Source organism: Durio zibethinus, chromosome 10 (assembly GCF_047325235.1).
Source record: "Durio zibethinus cultivar Kanyao isolate XHJ-2024 chromosome 10, ASM4732523v1, whole genome shotgun sequence".
NCBI lineage: Eukaryota > Viridiplantae > Streptophyta > Magnoliopsida > Malvales > Malvaceae > Durio > Durio zibethinus.
The window spans coordinates 17935187-17961236 of NC_143171.1; the positions used below are offsets into that span (position 1 = coordinate 17935187).

General features: G+C 33.8%; 1 long non-coding RNA gene across 2 annotated transcripts; it reads right to left on the reverse strand.

Moving 5' to 3' along the window:
* Positions 1-1674: 1674 nt before the first annotated feature.
* Positions 1675-26050, reverse strand: LOC149516510 (uncharacterized). 2 transcript variants are annotated; one of them, XR_016345804.1, is made up of 3 exons: positions 24649-25715; positions 22910-22995; positions 1675-2097 (listed from the first exon to the last, which is right to left on the reverse strand). It is a non-coding gene; the product is annotated as an uncharacterized LOC149516510 (long non-coding RNA). The 2 variants fall into 2 exon arrangements; XR_016345803.1 differs by lacking the exon at positions 22910-22995 and having other exon boundaries at positions 24649-26050.

The following is a 26050-nucleotide window of genomic DNA, read 5'->3' on the forward strand; positions in this document are numbered from 1 at the left end:
AACTTTACAAGGATGTTTCATGGTGCTTTTTTATTATTTTTTCATTTCACATCCCTAACATTTGATTGGTAGGGTGAAATAATGAAACAAGAGAGGTTGTAGAAGAAGACAACCATGGAAAATATTGTTTATCCTCTAAAGAAAAGCTAGCAAAAAAAGTTTGATATTTATTTATTCTAATCTAAAAATTTCTTAATTAAATTCTTTCAAAATACTACTTTTTAACCATGTTTGATCAAATGAGCTTGAATTTGACCAAATTTGTCTCTAGTTTGACAAAATATTTTACCAAAGTTTTTCAAAGCATTGACACACAGGTCAAAATCTATTTATTATAATCTAAAATTTTCTTAATTAAATTCTTTCAAAATACTACTTTTTGACCATGTTTGATCAAATGAGCTTGAATTTGACCAAATTTGTCTCTAGTTTGACAAAATATTTTACCAGAGTTTTTCAAAGCATTGACACACAGGTCAACCCACGATCCTTATTTTAAACAAATTCAAAACTTTTCCCTTGATTTTTGGCCTTGAAAGTTCATATTTGACCAAGTTACCTTTTAGAGTTTATTTTGACTTTATGTTAACTTCCACCATTTTCTTTGACTATCAAGTCTACAGATCAACTTGTTCGAAAGACTCAAAACGCTCGTGACGTTCAAGGCTTTTTGAAAAAGCCTTGGGTCATGACTTAAAATATCAAATTTTGATTAGAACATCCTCGAAAAAAAATTAGGTGTCCACAATATGGGTTTGTTTTAACTTTAAATTGAATTTGTCTACTTATGTTCTAGTTTGTTGATTAGTTTGTTTGTTCAATTATTTTATATTTAATTATAATTGTAAATTGTTATTTCATAAAAAAGTACAATAAATTATTAAGAGATTTATTCATGTTGTAAATAATCTAAGTTTATGGAACACTTTGCATAAATATCCTAAAATTGAACATTCTATACACAATTAAAAAATACAATTCTTTAACATTCTTTGTATTTCAATTAGTATCACAATTTAGAAATATAATTACGTTTAGGCATTATTTGACTAATTTTTACTTTTTTAAATAGGTTTTTAAGATTTTTTACTACTACTATTTGAATATTTGTAAGTGTATAGATCATAATCAAGTAATATAAGTGATGGAAAAGTATCATCGCTTAAGGATTATAGATGAAAGGAAGAAGACCGCCAACTCTGTACTCTTTTTCTTTATATTCGAAAGATGGTAAATTATGTGTTTTTGGAAGTGTTTAAATAAAACTAAGGCAAGCTATGCCAAAATAGACAAAGAGTGTATGAGAAATCTAAAAGAATAAACCAAAGCTAATAAGACTACCAAACCAAAGTTGAAGTGGGTAGTAACTTCCTAATTTTGATGGGATGTAAATGCCTACTAGGAGTTTTTCTTACTTTCAATGTCTTATGTGGTAGCATGTGTCGCCTCATTACTTTTGTTTCGTCCTTGCTTGCTTATTTTGCCATAATATCCTAGTCATCCCATTTGTATTCGAATGAGATATGAAAGAAAAAGACTAGGCCAATTTGAATGGATTGCACAGGATATCCTAATTTTTCTTTGCATGGAAAACCCATTTGAATTGGCATTTGACTTGGTTCACAACTCTTTTCTTGGCTGATTTTTTACTTGTTTTTGCATGGATCATTCATTGGTTGAACCTTCCTTGAGCTTATAATCTTGCTTTGCTGAACCTAGCTTGCATGGTATGTAGGACTTTTACAATTTGAATTTAAAAATCTCCTATCTTAGTGCCATTTCATGCACATACATGCCTATCTTCTAGCCTTGTCATATGTCACGTTACATGTCGCCTAGATGGAATGCCATGTTATCCAAGAGGGTAATCTTGTTTATGAACACCACCATAAATACCATGATCTTGCAACCATTGAGATTGTTGAATTTAGCCTCATCCATTGTCGAGCTTGCTTGTATGGGTTCTTCCATGAATTTTTGGCTTTATCACTTTTTCTTAAGCTTGCTAGCTTGCATGGATCTTCTAGTGCCCATAAGTGCACCATATCTTGCCAAATTGCACCCTTTAGGCCAATTTTCATCTTATTACATATTTTCCTACAAAATAAGCATTTAAGCATGTTAGAAGTAAAAATGAATGGAATTTGGCTAAGATCAAGATAAACATAATGATTTGAGCTCTAGAATGGCCTATCAAAGTACTATGTAATTTAGAGTCATTACAACCCCACACTTGGCTTTTTACTTGTCCTTAAGGAAAACAATCTCAAATCAATAATGTTGGAAAATCAAATGTATATTGTAAGTCAAATTTTCATACATCCTTAAGAATTAAACAATGGTATAGTTTAAGGAAAATTATAAAAAAAAAATTCAACACAAAATTCATTCAAGATTAAGATATTTTTCTTACATAATTCTTATATATGTGATTAGCCTATCTCAAATCCATACATGCAATTTAGGAAAAACTATGCAAACATGCCATCATATATTAATTCAAAATATGAGCAACCTTCATAGATTTGCTTTTCTTATACCCTCTCTACTAATGTAAACTCACATACTTAACTAATGATCACTTAGATCTTCATAGGCTTGTAATGTAAGGCTTAGGTTAAAGGTATGATGAAAGATATTTAAGGCTTAAGAACCCTTACCTATTCTTCATATAGGATCTTTACTTCAAATTATAAGCTTTCTAAAAAACAATGTACACCTCTTAGCTTGGGTTTTTCTTTTTCTCCTTGAACTAAATAGCCTCATCACATAGTTTTTTATAAGTACTTGGTTGTCTTTGGTGTTTTCACCACCCCTTTTCCCTTTTGCTTTTTCTTATGACAAGCTTTGATTTGCCACAACATTTTGTTCTTTTTCCTAGCTCATCCTTTCTTTCCAATATTTTCTCATAAGCAAAGTTGGTTAGGTAAAAAGATAGATAAGTGTAGAGAAAAGGTTAGGTTAAACTATGTAGGTGACAACAAAGAAAAGCATATACACTCAAACAAGGGTGACTACGGATAAATAATGTAAAGGTTAGCTTGAAAGACTCAAATTGTCCAAAAATGATCTAAATCATATCTTTAATTAAATATAGTCTAGGATTTTGCCTTAAGAGATTATTAAGCAAATTCTAAAATAAACTCCTGTTTCAAATATTTATGCAACTTCATACTCATATAGCATTTCTCTAAAGTGCTCAAAATTGTGGAAATTCATTACTAAAGAATCATGCTTAAGAACTTATCCTATGCTTTCACTATATTCATGCTTTTCCAAGATTATACCCAAAGTCAATCATGTTGGACTTTTGAAAAAGTGACTAAGAAAACATCATAATGACTTAAAGCATATTCATTTAAGCTTAAATAAAAGAATTTTTAGTCAAAAATTTTGAAAAAAAAACTCACAAAATTTCAAAATTTTCTTCCTCCACACTTAAATCATACATTGTCCTTACTATGTATGAATAAAGCAATTGAGAGTTAAAGGGAAAGAAAGACTCCACTAACTGTGCTACCATAGTTGAATCTTCCAAGTTGATCTAACTTTTTCAATTTCCCCTCATTCTTGCAAAACAAAAATAAAGAAACAAATCAAAGTATACATGTCCTAATGCATATAGAAAATAACAAAAAGAGAATGTAAAATCTCTATGGCCTTTTAAGCAGTGCTTTAATTATAGTCTATAGCTAGACTATTTGCAAGACGTCATTCAGATTTGCCACCCCCTTTACAATGACGTCCTCACTTTCTATTTCCTTCTAACTAGAATGACATAGGGTAACTATGTTTTCAAACTTAGGCTTTTGGATTTGTCTTTCCCTAATTGGTCTTGAGGTGGATTCCTATGGATTGATTTTTCTTTTCTTTCCTCTTTTATGTGAGACATTTGTTGCACCTCAACTTTATTCCTAATGATTCCTTGACCTATAATTTTCATATAATCATCTTATTTTTAAATTTCAAAGTTATCTTATAATTGAAAACATCAATTAAAGCCTTAAAGATTACTAAAAATGCTCTGTCTAGAAGGATAAGGGTTTATCCATCATACATATCAAGTATTACAAAATCCATAGAAAAGACATACTTACCAACTTTTCACAAGATATTCTCTAGCACTCCTTGTGGATGCCTAGTGGATCTATCCATAAACCAGAATGTTGAATGTTAGAGGTTTTAGTTCACTAACTTCAAGGTGCATAAACATATATAAAGCATTAAATTTATGCTTGACACTAATCACATAAAGCTTTTTCAAAGAATAATGAAACAATAAAGCATAAGATGCAGAAATTCCTCGGTCTTCTAACTTATGGGCAAAACTTCTTATAGTGCGCTATTACACTCATCAATAAGTGTAATCATTTTCAACTATTTTAACAATTCTTTCCATTTGAGTTTTGGCAATTCTAGAGCTACAACAAATGATGGTCTTTTTAATGTGGACATTTTCAGAGTCAACCTTATTCTTTTGACTTCACTCTGTTCTTCTTGGATTTTTGTAATTACAGTTGGAATTTTGAAAGCTCATTTGTAGCTTTTACCTTTACCTCTTTTACATTTTTCTCAAGGTTTTCATCTATCTCTTCTTCTTCTAGCATCTTCACAAAACTGGGCATGTTTACCATTATAGGTTCACCTATATCCTTTTTATAATATATTATCACAACCCTATAAGAGAATATAGCATTGCATTCCTCTTGACCTTCCCTTTTTGGGTTTGATTCTGCATTACTAGGCCAATTCCTATAAGACTGTTGATTAAGGCGTTGGGTAGCTAACCCATTTAGATTTCAAGGTACTTAATAGAAGCAATTTTATTTTGAATGGTTGTGCCTGGTTTTGTAGGATTTAGGTGACAAGTTCTTCCATGGATGGGTTTTTTGAGGTGGTGGTTTTTATTGGTCGAAACCTGAAGGTTTTAAGGGGTTAAAGGTTGAATATTGGTAATTAAGATAATTTTTCCACCCTGGATTGTAAGTGTTGATTTAAAGGTTGTATTGTTGCGTAGGTAGGGCAACATATTGGATGGTTTAAGTTCTAATATAACACCTGTAGGTTGAATGGGTTTCTTCACATACTTCACATGAAAGAAAAAGGTTCTGTATGGCTTGGATTGAAGCTATAGTGGATTGGGTAGTAAGGCTTTTACATTTTTGGTTAAGGCTGCCAATTGAAATGTCAAGGTTGTCAAAGTATTAAGCTCATAAACTCTAGTAGCTTTCTTTAGAAGCCTCATTTTAGTTGCCCATTAATAACTATATGTCACTATTTTCTCAATCAACCCATAAGCATCATTTGTGGACTTACTCATTAAGGCTTCCTAGTAGTTGAGTCGATGGTGATTCTAATTTGAGTGGCCAAACCATTATAGAAAATCTGAACCTATAACCATTTAGGCAAACCATGATGTGGATATTTTCTTAATAATTCTTTATAAATTTGGTAAGTAATGTGGACATTTTCTTTATAAATTTATAAGTACATTTTCTTAATAAATTTGGTAAGCTTTACAAATTTGGTAAGCATTACCACATTTGTCCACATGTACTTACCTTCATGTGCTTACCAAATTTACAAACCATGATGTGCTTAAGTAATGTCGAATGCGCTTAAAGAATGAACTCAAACTTTTGTAATGAAAATAGGAATCTCACTCAGCATGAGGTCAAATTGTTGCTACAAGGACTTAGCTATAGCCTTTTGAACTAATATATCCCTAAGCCTTTAAGTTAAGTCCTTAACCTTCTAGTTGAGCTCATCATTGGTTTTCTTCATGTTAACATAAGAGGCTTCGAGCTTCTTATTTGTCTCTATAAGGAGGTTGAGGTCCCGAACATAGGTCCTAAGGTCTTGCTTTATTTTGTGGTAATAAACAAGAGTTTGATAACAATTCATCAAGCCTTGCCCCACATTTTAGCAAATAGAAGTAGGGAGCCATTTAGAGACTACAAAACATGAAAATTGAACTCAAACTTTGCAGAATAAAATAAACTACAAAATAAAGGTAGACTAAGCTTAAAGATTACTTTTTTGGAAAAGGTGACCCATATATTCTTGCTCACCGCCTAAAGGTCCTTATAAGCATGCTTTGAGGAGTCAAACTCCAAGTTGATTGCCACTCTTTTCGAGATGGGTTGTAGCTCAACCATTGGTCTGGGGAGGGACACCTCGATCCTCGACCTCTTATGGGCCCTTTATATTATGCTCTTCTGCTTGAGATTCTAGGGTGTGGTAAGGCTTTTACCATTGACCTGGCTGGACTAAAGAGATGGTGGATCAATTATTTTAATATCATTTAAAGGGGCACTGAGCTGAAAAGGGGCTTTCGCCCTCATTTCTCCCCTTAGGAGGCTATACAAATTGGGATATGTCGAATGTTTCACCTCAGTTAGACATATCTGTAAAAGGAAAACAAACTAGTAGTTAAAAAATTTTGTGAAGGATTAACACAATGTAAAGTTACATCACACCTACCCTAGTACTTAACCTCCTTAATGACACTGGAGGAGGTCAACTCATAAGCATCTATAATTAACTTCCCCCTTGAAAGAAGTCTACCTAGATTTTTTTGAAAATGCCAAGCTCATTATTTATTTCCCAAACCCCCTTCACCTTTTCTATACAAAGTAAGATAAGCTTCCAACTCTTTATTAAGCCTAGGTAATTAGCAAAAATTCTTTTTACAAGCTAAGCTGTCAAATAAAACTTGCTCTTCTCATGTGGATACTTTTCATCGTAAAAAATTCGCTAAATAAAAGGATGATGGTAACTAAACCTAATTCTCTACAAAGAATAATAAAACCTATTATGTACTAAAAATAATTTGGGATAAACTGAATGATAGTTAAATTAAAAGAAAAAAAAAGCTCTACAATGCAAAAAAAAAAATGTAAAGGAAACCTAAAACCGGCCACTATAGACTCTTAATACACCCAAATCTTATTGTCCTCTAAGGGTGTAGCTGTCACACCCTGGACGGGCACACCAGGAGCTGAGGCCTAAACATCTGTGGTCAAGGCTTGAGCACTAGGGACAGACATAGGGGTTGGCACAATAAGCATGGGAAAAGTATCTAGACCCCCTACACAGCAATCAGGCCTACCCACACAGCCAAGACTAGGCCCATAACATGCCCACACTGCCCCTAGGTGGACCTAGGGGAGCCTAGCCTATCCAAAACCATCTAGAAGGATCCAAGAATGGCAGCACATAATTGGAGGATCTGGTCAACTTTAAGAATCAAGAAGGGATCCTTAGAATCAGGGTGCAATTTATGTATTGATGTGTAATCCCTAGATTTTAGGAAGCAACCATAATTAGTCATGGGGCCTCAACTATAAATAGAGGGTCACCCCGCCCTTAGTTGTACATCATTAGACACACTTGTATTCAGTAATATACCATATATTACAACATTCTCTTGTTCTTTTAGCTTGCGTATTCTTCATTTCTAGTTGGTCTAGTGCCCGCACACTTGGTACATAGGTTGATTTAGACTTAAAGAGCTTAATCCTAGTCTAAGGCCACATGGATTCTAGTTTAAAAGTCAAAGCCCGTGATAGTTGGTATCAGAGCAGGTTCTATTCGATTGTGTTCAGATCACATTCAAGGCATTCACAGAAATGGCATCCCAAAGTGATGCTGCTCGCCGACAACCAAAGGCCTATGAGCAAAGTCGTGAAAAAGGGAAGAAAGCCAGTTCAATGGACATTTGGTCTACCATGGATGGGTGACTATCCATGGTAGATATGAGAATAGACGATATGAAGGAGAAGCTTGATGAGGTGGAGACTTACATTGAAGCATTGGACTCCATAACGGAAGAACTCAAAGATGAGTTGCAAGCGGCTTTGAAAGAAGCCATCAACATGATCAACCAATGGAATGAAACCTTAAAGGCCCAAGTGGAGACCATGCACAAAGAGATGGAGGAGCTCAAGGGTGAGCTCGCTGGTTACAAGACAGCCATTAGGAATGGCATGATCATTGGAGTGCAGAAGTCCCATATGAAAATCTCTAAGCTTAAGGAGTTCAAGGGGACTAGGGCTGCCAAGGAAGTGGACAACTATCTATAGGGGATAGAGCAATACTTTAGAGCCACGGGGATACAAGATGATGCTACTAAGGTAAGCACCATTTTAATATATCTTACTGATGTTGCCTTATTGTGGTAGAGGCATAAGTGTGATGATGTAAGGCGTGAAAGTGCCTTGATTGAAACCTGAGAGGAGTTCCAAAAGGAGTTCAGATAGCAGTTTTACCCAAAATATGCCAATGATGAGGCACGGGCAAAGTTATGCTGGCTTACTCAGTAAGGGGACATAAAAGAGTATGTTTAAAAGTTCTCTAAATTGTTGCTTCAAATTTTTGATCTGAATAAGACTAAGGGTCTGTTTGCCTTCATGGATGGGCTCAAGCCATGGGTGAAGCATGATCTACAAAGGAAAGGAGTTCATGAGCTAGCCAAGGCCATGACCATTACTGAGTCCTTGGTAGAGCTCAAGTCACAAAAAAAGTCAGAGTCTACCAAGCCCAAAGGGAAGGGTAAGGATAAGAAGGACTAGGAGCGATAGTCCAAGGGTAAAGACCATGATTGATAGTCCAAAGAGAGAAACTAAGATCATTTAGACAAGGGCATCCAAGGCAAGCCACCAGCAGGGAAGTGGAAGTCTAAGGGAGATTGGGAGCCGATCTCTTGTTACTTATGTGATGGGCCGCTAGAGCACAGGACTACCTAAAAAGGGTAAAATGGTTACCATAGATAATGGGTTGAATGAAGAGCTAGAAAGGAAGACTGTAAAGCTTGGCTTGATTATGCTCAATGCTATCCAAGGTAAGGGAAACTGCAAGCCAAAGAGATTGATGTATGCAGATCTGTTGGTTATAGGTAAGAAAATGAATGCACTGGTGGACATAGGTGCCTCGCATTGGTTTATTTCAGGTGATGAAGCCCAAAAACTTGGCCCGAAAGTGCATAACGAAACTGGTACCGTTAAGACAATAAACTCTAAAGAGGTTTTAGCCATTGGAGTGGTGCATAAGGTATAGATATAGCTTGAAGATTGGAAGGGCAAGCAGACTATTAAAGTAATACCCTTGATGATTATGAGTTTGTGATTGGGTTAGATTTCTTTTTTTGGATTAACACCTTCCTTGTGCCTTTTGCCAACTGCATATGCATTTTAGATGCACGGTGCCAATGCCTTGTACCATTGAGGCACAAGTCCGAGATTGGGACTAAGGTGCTATCAGCCATTCAATTTGCCAAGGTAGTGAACAAGGATAAAGACTATGAGAAACTGAAGGAGACAAGGTTTGACACCCCTTTCGAGGTGTTAGAGATGCTGGAGACCTTTAACGATGTAATGCCTGCACAGCTACCTAGTAGGCTACCACCCAAAAAAGAGTTGGACCATAAGATTGAGCTGGTGGTCGAGGTTATACTGCCAGCCAAGGCCCCTTATCGAATGTCACACCTAGATTGAAAGAGTTGAAGAAGCAGCGTAGGGAGCTGATTGATGCTGGCTACATTAGGCCATCTAAAGCCCTGTATGGTGCCTCGATTCTATTTCAATACAAGCTTGATGGGTTCTTGCAATTATATGTTGATTATAGGGCACTAAACAAGCTGACCATCAAGAACAAATATCCTATCCCACTCATTACAGACTTGTTCAACCAACTTGGAGGCACGAGGTGGTTCACCAAGTTGGATTGAGGTCAGGGTATTATCAGGTTAGGATCGCAGAGGGAGCTGAGCCCAAGATAGCATATGTCACGCATTATGGCTCGTATAAGTTTTTGGATATGCCATTTGGACTCATCAAAGCTTAGGCAACATTCTGCACGCTCATGAACAAGGTACTACAATCATTCCTTGATTGTTTTACTGTGGTTTATCTTGATTATGTTATGATCTATAGTCGAACATTGGGGGAGTATGTAGACCATTTGAGACAGGTGTTCAAGCTCACGAACTATATGCGAAGAATGAGAAATACTCATTTACCTAGTGAAAAGTATCATTTTTAGGCCAAATAGTGAAAGGTGGCAAGATATGCATGGATACAGGTAAGGTCCGTACAATTTTGGATTGGGAACTACTAGCCAAGGTACCTGAGTTGAGGTCGTTCCTTGGGCTAGTCAACTACTACCAGTGCTTCAACAAAGGCCATTCAGCTATAGCCACACTATCGACTAATTTGCTCAAGAAAAAGAGAGCATGGAAATGGAGCACCGAGTGCTAGAAAGCCTTTGATCGGTTAAAGCAAGTAGTGATCGAAAAGCCAATATTGGCCTTGCTAGACTATGTCAAATAGTATGAGGTGCATAAAAATGTATTAGACTTTGTGATAAGGGGAGTGCTGATGTAGGAGAACCATCTGATTCCATTTGAAAGCCGAAAGCTCAATGAGATGAGCATAAATACACAATCTTAGAGTAAAAGATAACAACAATGGTGCACTACTTGCACACTTGATGGCATACCTATTGGGTTAAAGTCGTGATCAAAATTGATAATGTGGCAACCAACTACTTTCAGATACAAAAGAAGCTGTCTCTTAAATAGGCTTGTTGGTAAGACTTTCTTACAGAATTTGATTACAAGTTATAGTACAAGCCTGGATAGGAAAATATAATAGCTAACACGCTGAACAAGAAGGTGAGCCTTGCTGCCATTAGCCAACCAGAGGGGTCCTTAGTACTACGTATCAAAAAAGGGCTGTTACATGATCCTACAACCAAGGCTCTCATCGAGCATGCCAAATAAGGCAAAACTAGGTGGTTTTGGTTACAAAGTGATTTATTGAACACCAAGGGCAATAGCTTGTTTGTGCCATAACATGGGAAGCTCTACATGAAGGTTTTACAAAAGCACCATGATTCAAGGTGGGTTGGTCACTTGAGGTGAACCACGCCTTATCCTTACTAGAAGATCAATACTACTAGCCATACATGAAGGATGATGTTGAGGCCTATGTGAAGACTTATCTTATGTGCCAACAGGACAACGTAGAGCTTAAGCCACCAGGTGGTCTCTTGGAGCCTTTGCCCATACCAGAGTGACCATGAGAGAGCATCACTTTGGTCTTCATAGTCAATCTACTCAAGGTAGAAGGGTTTAGGAGCATTATGGTAATGGTGGACAAGTTTTTCAAGTATAAGATTTTCATTCCAACAACCAAGGAGTGCCTAGCTAAGGAGACAACCCGTTTGTTCCTAAAAAACATGGTGAAGTATTGGGGAATTTTGAAGACCATTGATATTGATCAAAATGAGCGATTCACTGGGTAGTTCTGGTTTGAGTTGTTCAAGCTATTAGGGTCAGACTTGAACTTTTTCCACCAGTAAGCATCCTCAGAACGATGGACAGACTGAATGAGTGAATGGATTGTTGGAAGTCTACCTCAGGCATTATGTGAGTGCCACATAATGGGAGTGGCCGAAGCTACTTAATGTTGCCTAATTCTCTTACAACCTTCAAAGGAGTGAAGTAATAAACCAGAGTCCTTTTGAGATTATGACAGGTCAGCAACCACTAACACTCAATTCGATTACTTTAGGTTATGCAGGGCTTAATCCAGCAACGTATAAGTTTACCAAAGCTTGACAGGAGTAAGCTGACTTAGCTAAAGTCTATCTATATAAAGTCATGAAGAGGTCAAAGAAGTAGGCAGACTAAAAAATGAGGGACATGTAGTTCTAAGTAGGGGACTTGGTGTTGGTGAAGCTGTAGCCATCTACGTCACAAAGGCTTTCATAAAGGTTTAGTACAAAGGTATGGGGGACCTTTCAAAATTCTTAAAAGGGTAGGCAAGATTGCCTACAAGCTGGATATGCCACCTAAGCTAAAGGTACACTCAATTTTCCATGTTAATATACTTAAGCCATTCCATAAGAACGAAGGTGATCCAGGATGGGCAAAGTCAAGGCGTGCACACCAAGAGCTGAGGCTTGAACAACCATAGCCAAGGCTCAACCACCAGGGACAGAAGTTAGGGTTGGCACAATAAGCATGAGGGAAGCATCCAGACCACCCATATAATAGCCAAACCTACCTGCACAGCTAGGACCAGGCTTACAACATGTTTGCATCACACCTAGGTAGACCTAAGTGAGTCTGGCCAATCCAGAACTATCCAAAAGCATTTAGGATCGATAGCACACAACTGAAAGATCTAGTCAACCCTAAGTATCAATAAGAGATCCTTAGTATTAGGGTGTAATCTATTTATTAATGTGTAATCCCTTATTTTTAGAAATCATGTAATCCTTTGATTTTAAAAAGTAGCCATAATTAGTCATGGGGCCTCAATTATAAATAGAGGGTCATCCCACCCTTAATTGTACATCATCAAACACACTTGTCTTTAATGATATACAACATATTCCAGCATTCTTTTATTCTTCTAGCTTGCGTATTTTGCCTTTCTAGTTGGTCTAGTGCCAGCACACTTGGTTCATAGCCTGACTTTGACATAAGGAGCTCAATCCTAGTCTAAGGCTGCACGAATTCTGGTTTAAAAATTAGAGCTCATGACATAGTGACTTGATCGTAGGAGGTCGACAAAACTATACTATATACCTTCTTTAGAAAGTTAAATTTTAGCTTTAAGGTAAAAGAGTGATGCATCAAGCATATATTAAGGTAGTCTTTAGAATTGGTTTTGCCCTTTAAACCCTGCATCACCTACTTTGTGATCAATCCTAAGGAGCAAGGAATATAAAAGGGTAGAAGGTTTTCATCATAATTTTCATTGGAGACCTCTGCCTTTTCTTCATCTTTACCTTCTTCTTTAGCTTGGTCAAACCCTTCCCCTTACTCATTACGTAGAGCTTAATTGACCCCAAAAGCTTCATTATCTCATTGCTTGACTTCTAAAGAGAAAGTAGGCCTCTAAGATTAAGCAGGGTAAAAACCTCCATTACGTCAGAGGAAAAAAAAGTTGAAGAAGAGGTAGAAAACTAATTAGACTTAGAAAATGAGCTAGAGTCAGGCTTTAAACTTGGATTATTTGCTCGTCGAGAAAAAAAAAAAAAAAGGTAAAGTTGAGAGAGGTGCGAATGACAAGGATTACTAAGAAGGGAAGTAATGGAAGAAGAAGAAAGGTCAACCAAAACAACCAAGCTTATTTTGGGCATTGGGGCTAAAGGATTTTGAAGCTCAAAATTTAATGCGACAAGAAGCTTTTCCATCCCATGATAAACCTATTCTCCCTCCATATGGGCATTCTCTTTAATTTGTTTTTAGCCCTTAGTAAACATAAGATTTAACCAATATGTAGCTCAGCTATAGTCCTTTCCTACAATAACAAAAGGGATATAAAAAGCTTTACGACCGAGCTGGCCTCCCCTTACTTTTACCCTAAAGTTATTAGACATGCTAGAATTAGAAGACATAATGAAAAAAAATGAAATATACCAAAGAGATTAAAAGTGAGAAAATGGGTTGAAAAAGTCTAGAAGTATTAGAATTCGATTAAATTTGGTCGACTTGAGAGCTAAAAGATTGTGAAGTGAGACATGAAGGCCATAAAGGGCCCTTTATATAGCTAACTCAAGGTTCAGATGGATACCCTAGATTGCACCATGTCACATAAATAGTTACCAAAGATGACCCTTTATATTCTCAACCCACATTTATTTGACTACTAATTTTTCTCTCTCTTCAATAAAATCATATTTTCTTTCTCCCTAATAAATGCAAATACAAATGAATTTATAGGAAAGGCACATTGGTTATTCCACCATGAATTCTACTATTCAGAAAGATATGCGCTTACATCATCCAAACACCTGTAGCACATTAAGTCAGCCATATATCACTACGAAAGTAGAAAAGAAAAAAAATATATACAAGTTCCACATCAGCTACCACAATAACAAAGTAGTAAATCATGAACAAATATGATGCCAAACATAGAAAACATGTTGACTACTGCCCGCTAGCTTGACTAAAACAACTTTCATCCACATCAATACCCATAGTTATCCACTTCGATAACCTAAGATTGAAATAACAGAATAAAATTTCATCTAAAATCTATGCTCTAAAGTTTAAGCCCAGTATTATCAAACATAGATTAGATCAACCCAACTTACACTCATCAATCTTATACTCAAACTACTTAGTAGGTATATAGTTTCAAAACAAGTCACGTGACAGGAAATATAAAGACATTTTAAAATTGGTTTCCAATATTTGTACCTTTTATGCTCAATTTCATACCTTAAGAAGCAACATTACTAAGCATGAGGTTTAAGCTTATTGTGTTTATGTGGTTGATGAAAAATAAAACAAGCATAACCCAAAAACATGTAAAAGTTTATAATTGGGAAGGGAAACATAAAAGCATTTATAAGGAGAAACATTGCTAATGATTGGCTAGGGGATACAATTAATGGTGCAGGCATTGTGAGTAGCTTCTCCCTAAAAAATGTTCAAGACAAGCAACTAAAATAAGTAAAGCACAAATAGTTTCTAAGCTATGTTTGTGTTTTTATTCTGCACTTTCATTTTGTTGAGAGGTTTCTGTGTAGAGCGTTGAATCATAATGCCTTTTATGGAAAATAAAAAAGAGAAGATTTGTTTATACATAGTCCTGGTGTTGTCAATGTGAAAATTTTGATATTGCAAGAAAATTGGTTTTAGACCATAGTTGCAAAGTTGGAAATAATTTCAAGGATTTCAAAACAATTTTTAATGAGATATATCAAAGTCTATGGAAAGTAATCATCCATAAAAAAAAAATTTAGAACCCCCATAGTGTCATGAGGTGATAGTCCCCAACCATTAGAATGAATCAAACCAATAAGAGCAAGAAATAATTGTTAATATTGAAAGGAAGAACATGTTGTTTTGTAAGTTTGCAAGACACATATCAATATTTCCTCCTTCAATAGAACCCAATTTACCACTAGAAATTAAAGAATGCAACATAAATAAAGAGGCATTCCCAAATCTTATAAAAAATAGAAGCAACATAAGAAACCAAATATTTTGTAAGAATATTGAGGGAGACTAATTCAAACAAGCCCCAAACTTTATAAGTTATCCAAAAAATTTGTCACGCTGTGGAATTACACTAGAACCATGATTAGAAAAGGCAACATTAAGGCTAAGTTCGGTTAATTGACCACCATAGTTAGAGATTTAATGATAATTTAGGAACATCAAAAACATTAGGTAAAGTGACATGGAAGCTAGATATACTACCAACATGATTAATGTGTATATTAGAGTTCTCAATAGTATCGATAATAAAAGCATGACAATTATCAATTTTAGAGACAAAAGGATTGGTGTCAGGGGCCATATGATTATAATAACTAGAATTATTGTACTAAGAACCAGATGTACCTACAATGGTAGATATTACGAACAAAGAACATGTTTTAACTATCACTTGTTTAAGAAGGTTTTCAAAGTAAATAGAGGAGGATACACTTTCAAAAGGAAAAGAGAATAATTCCTCAATGACAATTATAGTGACATTAGTTGATCCCTGAAAAAACTTTCCTTGAAATTGGTTATTTGAACATGTAGTTTGTTTCTTGCAATAATTGCAGATTTTTTTCTTCCAATAAGCTAAAGAAAAAGATACTACAACAACAATAATGTTGGTATCACTAGTAGAATGTTGTAAACTAAGTGTGGTAAGTTAACTCTCCTTGGACAAAACCTTTACAATAACTTTATCAAGAGAACAAGGAGTATCTCTATGAAGGAGAGAAGCATGGATAGATTCAAACTTCTAAATGAGTGCCATAGGAAACTGATATACTTGCATACTATCTATGCACTCAATGAACTTTTTAGCTTCATGGTATATGCCCAAAACAAGCTCACTTAGAGCCATTTGATGCCAAAAAGGTTGTATTTTAAACAAAAAAAAAATGGATGCACTACTTAGCTTGTTGTTGAATATGTTTGAGTTCACAAAATAATTTACACCCAATAGCATACCTTTGGTAGAATATCTCCTGGCAAGAAAATCCCAAACTTTTTTTGCAATCCCAATCCTCAAACCACTCATAGAATTTATAGCATCCTTGTCTTTTTGTTACGTTGGTCTTTTGATTTCATCAGTGACATATCCCTAAAGCCTCTTACCTTTAAGAAGCTAGACATTTATTTAGTCCAAAGCAAATAATTATTACCATCCAAAAGAGTTTAAATAACCTAAAACCTTCAAATTTCACCTTAGTTATAATGATATATGCATAAAAGTAAACAAGATAATGCACAGACTATATAAACGAGAAAGAATTATGAAAAACAAAGGTCAAATTAAGAAAGGACACATCAAAAAATTGTTAACTCTAAATTATATAACACTCTTATAGGCCATTCTAGAGCTTAAACCACCAAGTTTATCTTGGTCTTAGCCAAATTCTATTCATTTTTAATTCTAATATGCTTATAAGTTTATTTTGTAGAAAAATATGTAAGAAGATGAAAATTAGCTAAAAAGGCTACAATTTGGTTGAATATGGTGCACTTATGGGTAGTTAAAGATGCATGCAAACTAACAAGCTTAAGGAAAGGTGACAAAGCTCAAAATCCATGCAAGCAAGCTCAATAATGGATAAGGTCAAATTCAACAATCTCAATGATTGCAAGATCATGGTACTTTTAGTGGTTCTCATACATAAAATTATACTTTTTGATGACATGGCATTCCATCTAGGTGGCATGTAATATGGCATGTGACATTGCTAGAAAATGTGCATGTGTGTGCATGAAGTGGCACCAAGATGAGAGATTTTCAAATTCAAATTGCAAAAGTCTTACACTACCATACAAGCTAGGTTCAACCAAGCAAGATTATGAGTTTAAGAAAGGTTTAGCCAATGTATGATCCATACAAGAATAAGTAAAAAATAGCCAAGAGTAAAAAAGTTATGAAACAAGTCAAATGTTGATTCAAATGAGTCTTCCATGTGAATGAAAGCTAGAAAATTCAATGCAATCCATTCAAATTGGTCGAATCTTCCTCATTTTCTCATATCTCATTCAAATTCAAATGGGATAACTAAGATATCATGATCAAATAAGCAAGCAAAGACCAATCAAAGAAAGGAAATGGTTATACAAACTACCTCATAGAATGTTGAAAGTAAGAAAATCTCTAGTTAGCATTTGCATCCTATCAAAATTAAAAAGTTTTTAAATTTTGAAGGATTTTGTAATGATTCAAAATTATCTAGATTCATCCTCATTTCACCTCATTTTCACCATAAATAAAAGTACCTACTGAATTAGAGAGGCTGAAATAATAACTTAAAGCTACCAAAAAAAAGCTAAACAACAAACTGTGGAAAACTCTCCTGAGTCTAATGAGTTTTACAACATTCAAACTAACTATGCTCAGAATCAAGTCTTTGGCTGATTTTGACTTAGCATTGAAGAAGGTGAACTTCTTTTTTGTTGATCTGGACTTTTTTGCTCAGAATCAAGTCTTTGGCTACTTTTGACTTAGCGTTAAAGAAGGTGAAGTTTTTTTTTGCTAATCTGGACTTTTCCTTGATCAACATCAATAACTTGAGGTCTTAATAAGCCCTAACACCAATTGAAGCTATTGAAGATGAGGTAAGCACGAAGATTGAGGCTATTGTGAATGCTACCTTTGAAGTTAAAACTAAAGCCTCACAAGGTAAGAAGCCTGAAGTGAAGACTAAAGCTCATGAAACTCGAAATTAACTGTTGAGGTGTAAATTAAAAAACAAGTTGAAAAGTAGCTTGAGGGGCAGGCTGAAGAGCAAGTAACCCGAGAAAGGGATTTAGGATATTTTTTTTTTCTTTTTGATAAATTTTTTAATTCTTGTTTAAATTTTGTAAATAATACATTTTTGATGAAATAGAAAATTTTTTTTTGCATAAGTCTTAGCTTAAAATTTTCTTCTTCCTTTATTTGATAATTCTTCTCAAAATAAGTAGATAAAATTTTCTTTCTAGTCTCAACTCGATAACTTACAAGCAAGATGAGTGCAAGTGAGTGAATAATATAATAACTTTAGATTTCCAGTAGACCATTCAGTCAAGTAGCAACTTGGTGTTAGATTATAGTTCAGACTTTAATTTTCACATGGTGATTAATTTTTTAAAAAATAAATAGAGTATAAAGTCGGTCCAACTACTATGATCGATTTTATTCAAGGAATGTTATAAAGATAAGTAATCTATTATAAAAGTTACTGAACTATTTGAAAAATCAGAGAAATAAACAAGTTTAATATCGATTTTAAGAATTTTAGTCGATCTAAATGCAAGACTTCATTAATAGTTCAGACATGTGAATTGAAAGATTTAATTTCTACAACTAAGTGTTAGCTTGGTTATTAATAGAGCTCAATTTTATAGGCACTATTATTAGTTCAGATCTAACGTACAACTAGCAAGTGTTCAGGACAAATTTAGAACTTTTATTCAGATTAAAACTTTGGTAGTAAATAGATTCTTAAAAATTATAAATGTGACTTGGGCTCCTTACCATCACTGATAGTAAATTTTTAAACTATTTCCATTCCATGTCCTCATAATAAGAGTTTTATTCATATCTTATAGCCTATAGCTTGCATCTTAGATGACTTCTTGAATAATGGAAGGACTCTTCCAATTGGTGCCAATTTTTCACCTCGATCATCAACTCCTAAGGTTTTTATTTTTTTAAGCATCAGGTCACCTTTCTTTATATTCTTTCATCAGACCCTCTTATTGTAGAAATTGAAAACTCTTTGTTGGTAGACTACTATTCTGGTTAGAGTTATATCTCTTTATTTTCTGGTCAAGTCCAAATTAGCCCTAAAAACCTCATTGTTTCCCTTTTCAATTCTGAACTCGACTCGGAGACTAGGGAGGCTAATCTCCACAAGCACTATGGCCTTAGTTCCAAAAGCTAAATTAAAAAAATTTCTTCTATAGGGACTTGTGTGGTCATCCCAAGAGCCCACAACACTTCTGGTAGCTCATCGACCTATTTACCCTTTGTTTTATCTAACTTTTCCTTAAAAGTTTTGAGTATAGTAATATTAGCTACCTTAACATGGCCATTAGATTAAAGGTGCGCAATTGAGGTGAACCTCATATCAATGCTGAGGTTGAAACACAATTTGTAAAATTCAAATTGTCAAACTACTTCCTATTGCCATTTATTATGGCCCAAGGTAAACCAAATTGGTAAATTATGTTCTTTCAGATAAATTTTTTGTTGGCCTTGAATTGATCAAAGAGTTTTGATTTGACAAAACAAAAATTTGTCTAACTTGAATCAATCTTTTCTAAGCTTAAATTGAATATTTTTCCACCCTTCTATCTTGCCAAAATACATTTGAGAACCAAAACAAGTCAAATTCTCGGAACAAAACCTGAAAAGTGCAAGTTTTGATAGAAGGGATTGATCTACTAACGAAAAAGATCAATCCCCTAGCAAAAGGGATTGATCTTGTCTTCTTCTACAACCAAAATTCTTCACATGATGGCAAAAACTAATCAATCCCCTCCCAGTAAAGATCAATTGGTTGGGGTTTCAAACTCACCAGATTGATCCTCTCATTCAAGAGATCAAACACTTTTTCATACAGAAAGTTTTCATCGTGCTATTTTTTAGAAAAGGGATCGATCACCTCACATAGAGAATCGATCACCTAAGGTAAGTGATCAATCCCCTCTTCAAGGGATCGATCGGTTGCTCAAACAGAATGCTCCCTAAATCTGAAAATCCAGAAAAGGGATCGATCCCCCCACATAGGGGATCGATCACCTAAAGAATGGATCAATCCCTTGAATGAAGGGATCGATTGGGTAAAGCTTTTTAAGCACAAAATCGTGCTTCCTCCAACCTGAACCAATCGATTCCCTAAATGAGGGGATTGATCCTCTGAAGGTCAGAAACTCCCAACAGCTATTTTTTATCTAAAATTTCTGCAGGTTTGAAGCATTAAATGCATTCTAACAATGCTCAACTTCTTCTTACCTATAAATCAAGCATTCAACTGTAGATCAAGAGTAACAAGCCAAGAGAACTTATTGCTATTCACCTACCAATTTGCTCAAGCATTCAAAGCTATTCCAAGTTTAAAAAATACAAAATTCATATCAATTCTTCTCTATTTTCTTATCTAAACTATTGTGTACTTCAAATTAGCAAACACCCAACCTTTGAGAGGTTCTTAGAGTTTGTAAAACACTTCATAAATTTTGTATTATGAGTTTGCAAGCTTAAGGAGGAGGATAACCCTTAAGAATGTGTAGTGTTGAGTTTGTAAAGCTTTGAGAAGCTTGATTGTAATCTTCAAATCATAATGGATTGAACTCCTTGGCAAGAGAGGCTAAGGGAGAGGACATAGGTGCCTAAAAAAGGATCAAACCTTTATAAATCTTGGTGTCAAATTCTCTAACCCTATCTTTTATTTACTTTTAATTATTGTGCTTATTTGCTTAGATAATCTATTTGGCTAGATTTATGCTTATTGAATATTATTTTTGAAAAATCCATTAAAACCAATTCACCCCTTTTCTTGGTTTGTTCCAAATCTTTGAGCTAATATTTTTCAACCTAAGATGCTATTATGGTAGCTAGGGCCTCAACTTCAAGCCACTTGGTGAAATAATCAACTATTACTAGTACAAATCTCCTATGTCCTATGGCTAAGGTGAAAGGACTTAGGACATCAACTCCTCATTATATGGATAACCAAGGGCTAATGATGAAAATAAGCTTGGTTAAAGAAAGATGTTGTATGTGTGCAAACCTTTGACATTTGTCACATCTTTTCACCAGTTCAATAGTATCTTTCTTAATGGCTAACCAATAATATCCCTGTCTGAATGCCTTCTGCAAATGCCTTTATAGATTTCTCTAAGCACATAGTTTACCACTTCTTCATTTGCACATCTCAAATAGGGTAAACTGAATGACCTTTTGTATAATTTCTCATTAATGATATTGTATTGAAGAACTTTCCTCATCAACACCTTAGCTTGTACTTTGTCCTTGGGTAATTCACCAGTCATGATATAAGCTTTAATTGAGATAATCCATGATTCTTTCTCTTTAATTTGGTAAACCTGTATCTCATTAATGCTTTTCTCTATTAGTTTTTCCACCAGAACATGGGCTAAGCAATCTATTGCTATCCCAGATGCCAATTGAGATAATAAGTTAGCCAAGGTGTTTTCTGATCTTGGTACTTTCCTCAACTATGCCTTAGAAAATGTCTATGGCCAAGGTTGGCTTGACACGTCAGCTAGGTTAAAAAGTAAAAAATGCCCCTAGCTATCTACTAACAATCTTTAATGAAGGGAAATGACTATTTTACCCTTTGGACCTAAAAATGCCCCTAACAAAAACATAAAATGTTTTCCTCTTATTAGATTTTCTAATCCACTCTCTAACTTTTTAATATTTTGTAATCCATATGTTGATCACTTCCCCAATAGCTCTTCAATAGAATTGTCTTCCATGGATTTACTTGTTCATCAAGTGATCATCATATAACCACCATTGATTCATCTACTAAATCTAAGAACTTTACTCTAACACTCCACTATTCTTTAGTTACAACATTTACAATGGTCCACTAAAGTAATTCAACCTACACGTCTTTGTAATTAACATTGTTATTCTACCATGTCTTCCTTATTTGAACCTAGTACATTTTGAAAAGCTAAAATTGACCCTCTTTGACAACAAGCAATGACAGAAGAGTTATAAACTTTAAAGAAAACACATACTTGGGATTTTGTTGACTTGCATCCTAGAAAGTCTATGGATGGCTTTAAATGGGTATAAAATTAAAACTTGTTCTAATGGCTTTAGTAACGTGCAAAGGCCCGCTTAATAGCCAAAGGTATCATTCAATAGTTTGAGATTGATTGATTATGAGGAAACATTTGCACCTACTGATCGCCTTACATATTTTTGGAATTTCTTAGCAATTGCACCTATTAAACAATGGAGGATTTTTCAAATAAATGTTAAAAATGCCTTCTTTAATGGAGATCTTACTGAGGAGGTACATATGCAGCCTTTCATGAGAAACAATCACCCACCTAATTAGGTGTGTCATCTTTGACAAGCCTTATCTGATCTCAAGCAAGCTCCTCGGGCTTGGTTTGCCAAATTCAATTATATTGTTAAGCAGTTTTAACTTACTTCTAGCTTTTACAATTCTACTTTTTTTTATTCATAATACTATCGAAGGATCTATTTTCTTGTTATTTTTTTGTTAATGATATGATTATTACTGGAATTGATCTTTAGGGTATCTCATAATTTAAGCAATACCTTAGCTAATAATTTGAGAGGAAAGACTTGGTCTATCTTACTTTTTTTTTGAGATTGGAAGTATATTTTGATGGTATTGGATTTTATATTTCCCAAGCTAAATAAGCCATAAATCTTTTACCTTGTGCTAGTTTGAATGAGATAACTCCTACTCCTCTTGAATCCAATTTGAAGTTACGCCAACTGATGGCAAACCTTTGGATGATCCTACCCTTTATCAACAATTGGTTGGGAGTCTTATTTATCCTACTATTACACGACCTGTTATTGCTTATGCGGTACATATTGTTGGTCGATTTACGGTGGCTTTTCCTTGCACTATTCATTTTACTGTTGTTCTTTGTATCCTTCACTGTATCACTAAGTACATGTAAAATATATATTAACCTTAATTAAACTATTAATTCAAAGTCAAAATCTTACAAAAGCTCGAAATTTATAGCATTTTTCTCCCACTAGAAGTTGGCCTAGGACGATATATTCGAAATGATAAATTTGGTCCTTTATCATGTCCTTTCTCTTATGTGAAACCCCCTATAAACAATTTCTTTTTATGTTTTTCCTCCTTTTTCTTTAAGACTACAATCAATTATGCACATGGCACTACTTACCTTGCTTTATTATTATCATCATTAATCAAGTTGCAGCTTTCTAATTTGCACCGTTGTATAGACCCTTGATATGCAAGCTGACGTCCCTGCAACTAAATGTTAATCGTAGAGGTAGACAAGTCAAGCTAATTAGTCTAGTCTATTTCTTAGTAAATCAACTATTAATATGAATTTTTTTTTTCTTTTATAGTTGCCTTCATATGCCAGAATTAACTCAATCTTCTAAGTTTCTTTCGAAATTGTGCTTAATAAAAAAAAATGCTGTCGGTGAACTCGATCATGAAACATAAAGTTAAGAATTATCATCATTTTTTTTTATTTAAAGTATACTTTTTTAATTGAATCTTCTAAAAACAATTCAAGTTTCGTTATAGATCCTTAAAATAATAGATTATTAATTATGTTTTAAAATTAAATTCAAAAATTTGATTACATATTAAAAAAACATTATAACACTTTATAAGCTCTTTCAAATGACCAATTAATTTTAAATCAAATTAAAGATCTTTGCAAAATGATCCTTTTATTTATGATTTTTACTTAATTTAATCACTTACATATTGAAAAAAAAAAAAATAGATCTTTTCTATCATTTTATGAAATACTTAAAAAAAATTTTTGACTTTAAAAATATTCAAAAAATTTATTCATTCACTTGAAGAAATGCCATCAGCAGATTTACTAAGTGTGTTGTGAAAAAGGTTTAATTCTAGTATTTTTATTTTTTATTCTCGTGAAAATAAATGTAAATCACTGATGTTAGAGTTTTTTACCTAAATTTTCTACCATTTTGAAGATTTTAGAATAAAAGCTTCCTACTTGAAGATTTCCTAAGTCAATCATTCTTGACTTATTGAAATTTAATAATTGGATAATTTCCATTAATTTTCAAAATTCCTAAAGTTTTATATAATTATTTTGTTATTACTTGAAAATAAAATGTCAATTATTATTATTGAAATTTTAATTAAATTTTTCATCATTATCAAAATATTTAGGAGAAAACTTCTCTCTTAAAAATTTTTAAAAAATCAACTATTCTTAATTTTTGAAATTTTATCATCGAAAAAAATCTTCACTTATTTTCAAAAACTATATTTTATTTTTATATTCTTGATTTGAAAATAAGTGACAATTTTTTTATTAAAATTTTCTACAAAACTTTCCATCATAATTTAAAAAAAATATATCTCATCTAAAAATTTCTAAAGACATAGCTGCTCTTGATTTTATAAAATTTCATCATTAAAATAATTATAATTTATTTTCAAGAATTTAAAGTCTTTTATTTGCGTTTTCTACCCATTATTCTTTCATTTGAAAATAAATGAAATGAAATTTTATTTTCTTGTAATTTTTAACTAAATTTTCCACAACCCTGGAAAATTTAGAAGAAAACTCTTCATCTAAAAATTTTAAAAAAAAATCATTCTACACTTTTTAAAAATTTCATAATTTGGTAATTTATATTTACTTTCAATTTTTTTAATTTATAAGATGAAAATTAAAACTACAAATTATTATTTTCAACCCATATAAATTTTTATTTTAATTAAATAACTAAAGCATATATCTAATTTAAGGACATAAAAAAGATTGAAACAAGAGAAATATAAATAGTAGACAAAATGTAAAGATTTAGCATAATATTGGGCTAAAAACCCAACTCACGTCTGGGTTGGGTTAGATTATTAGGTCTGAAATGATTTTCTTTTGAGCCCAAAACAAAGAAAGCTTACAGGTCTGAAATGGAGGGTCTTGGGCGGGTCGGAAAAAGTTTTGCACGTGGGCCAGCTCCCATTCTTCTATCCGAAACGTTGGCGTTTTCAATAGTAGTAAAAGCCCAAAATTCATCCCCTTCTTCTTCTCATTGTTCCTCTCCCTATTCTCTCTCAAGGTTTAGTTTGTCTAGCTTCTCTCTAAGCCAGCTGATGAACATCACAGGAAACTTCGAAGTTTCCAGAAATCGGCAAAGCTTCGATGTCAACGTCACCAGCTGCCAGCTGCCATCCGCCGCTTGCCAGCGCCGATCTTGTCCAAAATTTCCCCAGAATATTCCTCATCGCTTCTCTTTTTATCTTTTACGGATTGGTTTTTCTTCAAGACTCACTTCAAAACCGCATATCTACAAATTTGAATGAAAACTCCTCTGAAAACTGTTGTATCGCTTTCTGTGTGTTCTTGTTTGTGTTGTTTTCTTAAGTCGATTATCTTTTGCTTTGAAACATTGTGGCTGCCTATTGTCCTCTGTGGCTATTTTGCTTCTGACTGTTTGTTGATGGAATTGTCTGGTATCGGGAATTGTTGAATGAATTATTGAGTATGAATTTGATGGAAAACCTGGCGTTGGGGACTGGTGGCTACCAAACTAGAGATTTTTATTACTGGGTTTGGGGACTATCTACTAGGTTCTTAGGCTGCTGTTTTCTATTGCGGGGGTTGTTGATGTTTATTGTCCTGTCCTCCCTTAGTCTAGAATGCCCCAGAAAAATCTAAAACCCACAACCAAAACAATGAAATAAGAAAGTATTTTGCAATTTTTCCCCTATTGAATTGCTTGCTACCATTGTCGATTGTGGATGCTGTTTTTTTTTATAGGAGTCTAATACCAATCCCAAGGGAATTGTGGATCAACAAAAAGTTTTGATTCAGTAAGAATCGATTTGCATTATCTCGGACTTTTATTTTTAAGAGATTAAATAAAAGGAAAAACTTATCTTCAAAGGCATTTTAATCCAAATCTCTTAGATTTCTCCAAGAGCTTTTGAATTCTATCATTTACCCGATTTTCCCCTTTTTTATTTTTTTATCAAAATAAATATAAAAAGAAAATAATACAACTTCATTGGGCTTCAAGGCCCAACTAATTTTTAAAATTATACAGACTTTAGGCCCAAGCAAATTTTGAAGCTTAGTTATTAATTTTAGAGGTTCAAACATACCATTTGAAACCCAAAAATTTGAACCTTAAATTCGAGTTAATTGAAATTTATCACAAATTTTAAAATTAAATTTCATCTTAATACAAATTTGAATCGGGATTAAAATGAAATTGATTTAAGCATAATTATTTCCATTACTTAATCCAAATTAATTTGAATTTTTTAAGGATATTTAAAGGACTTCGAATAAAATAAAATG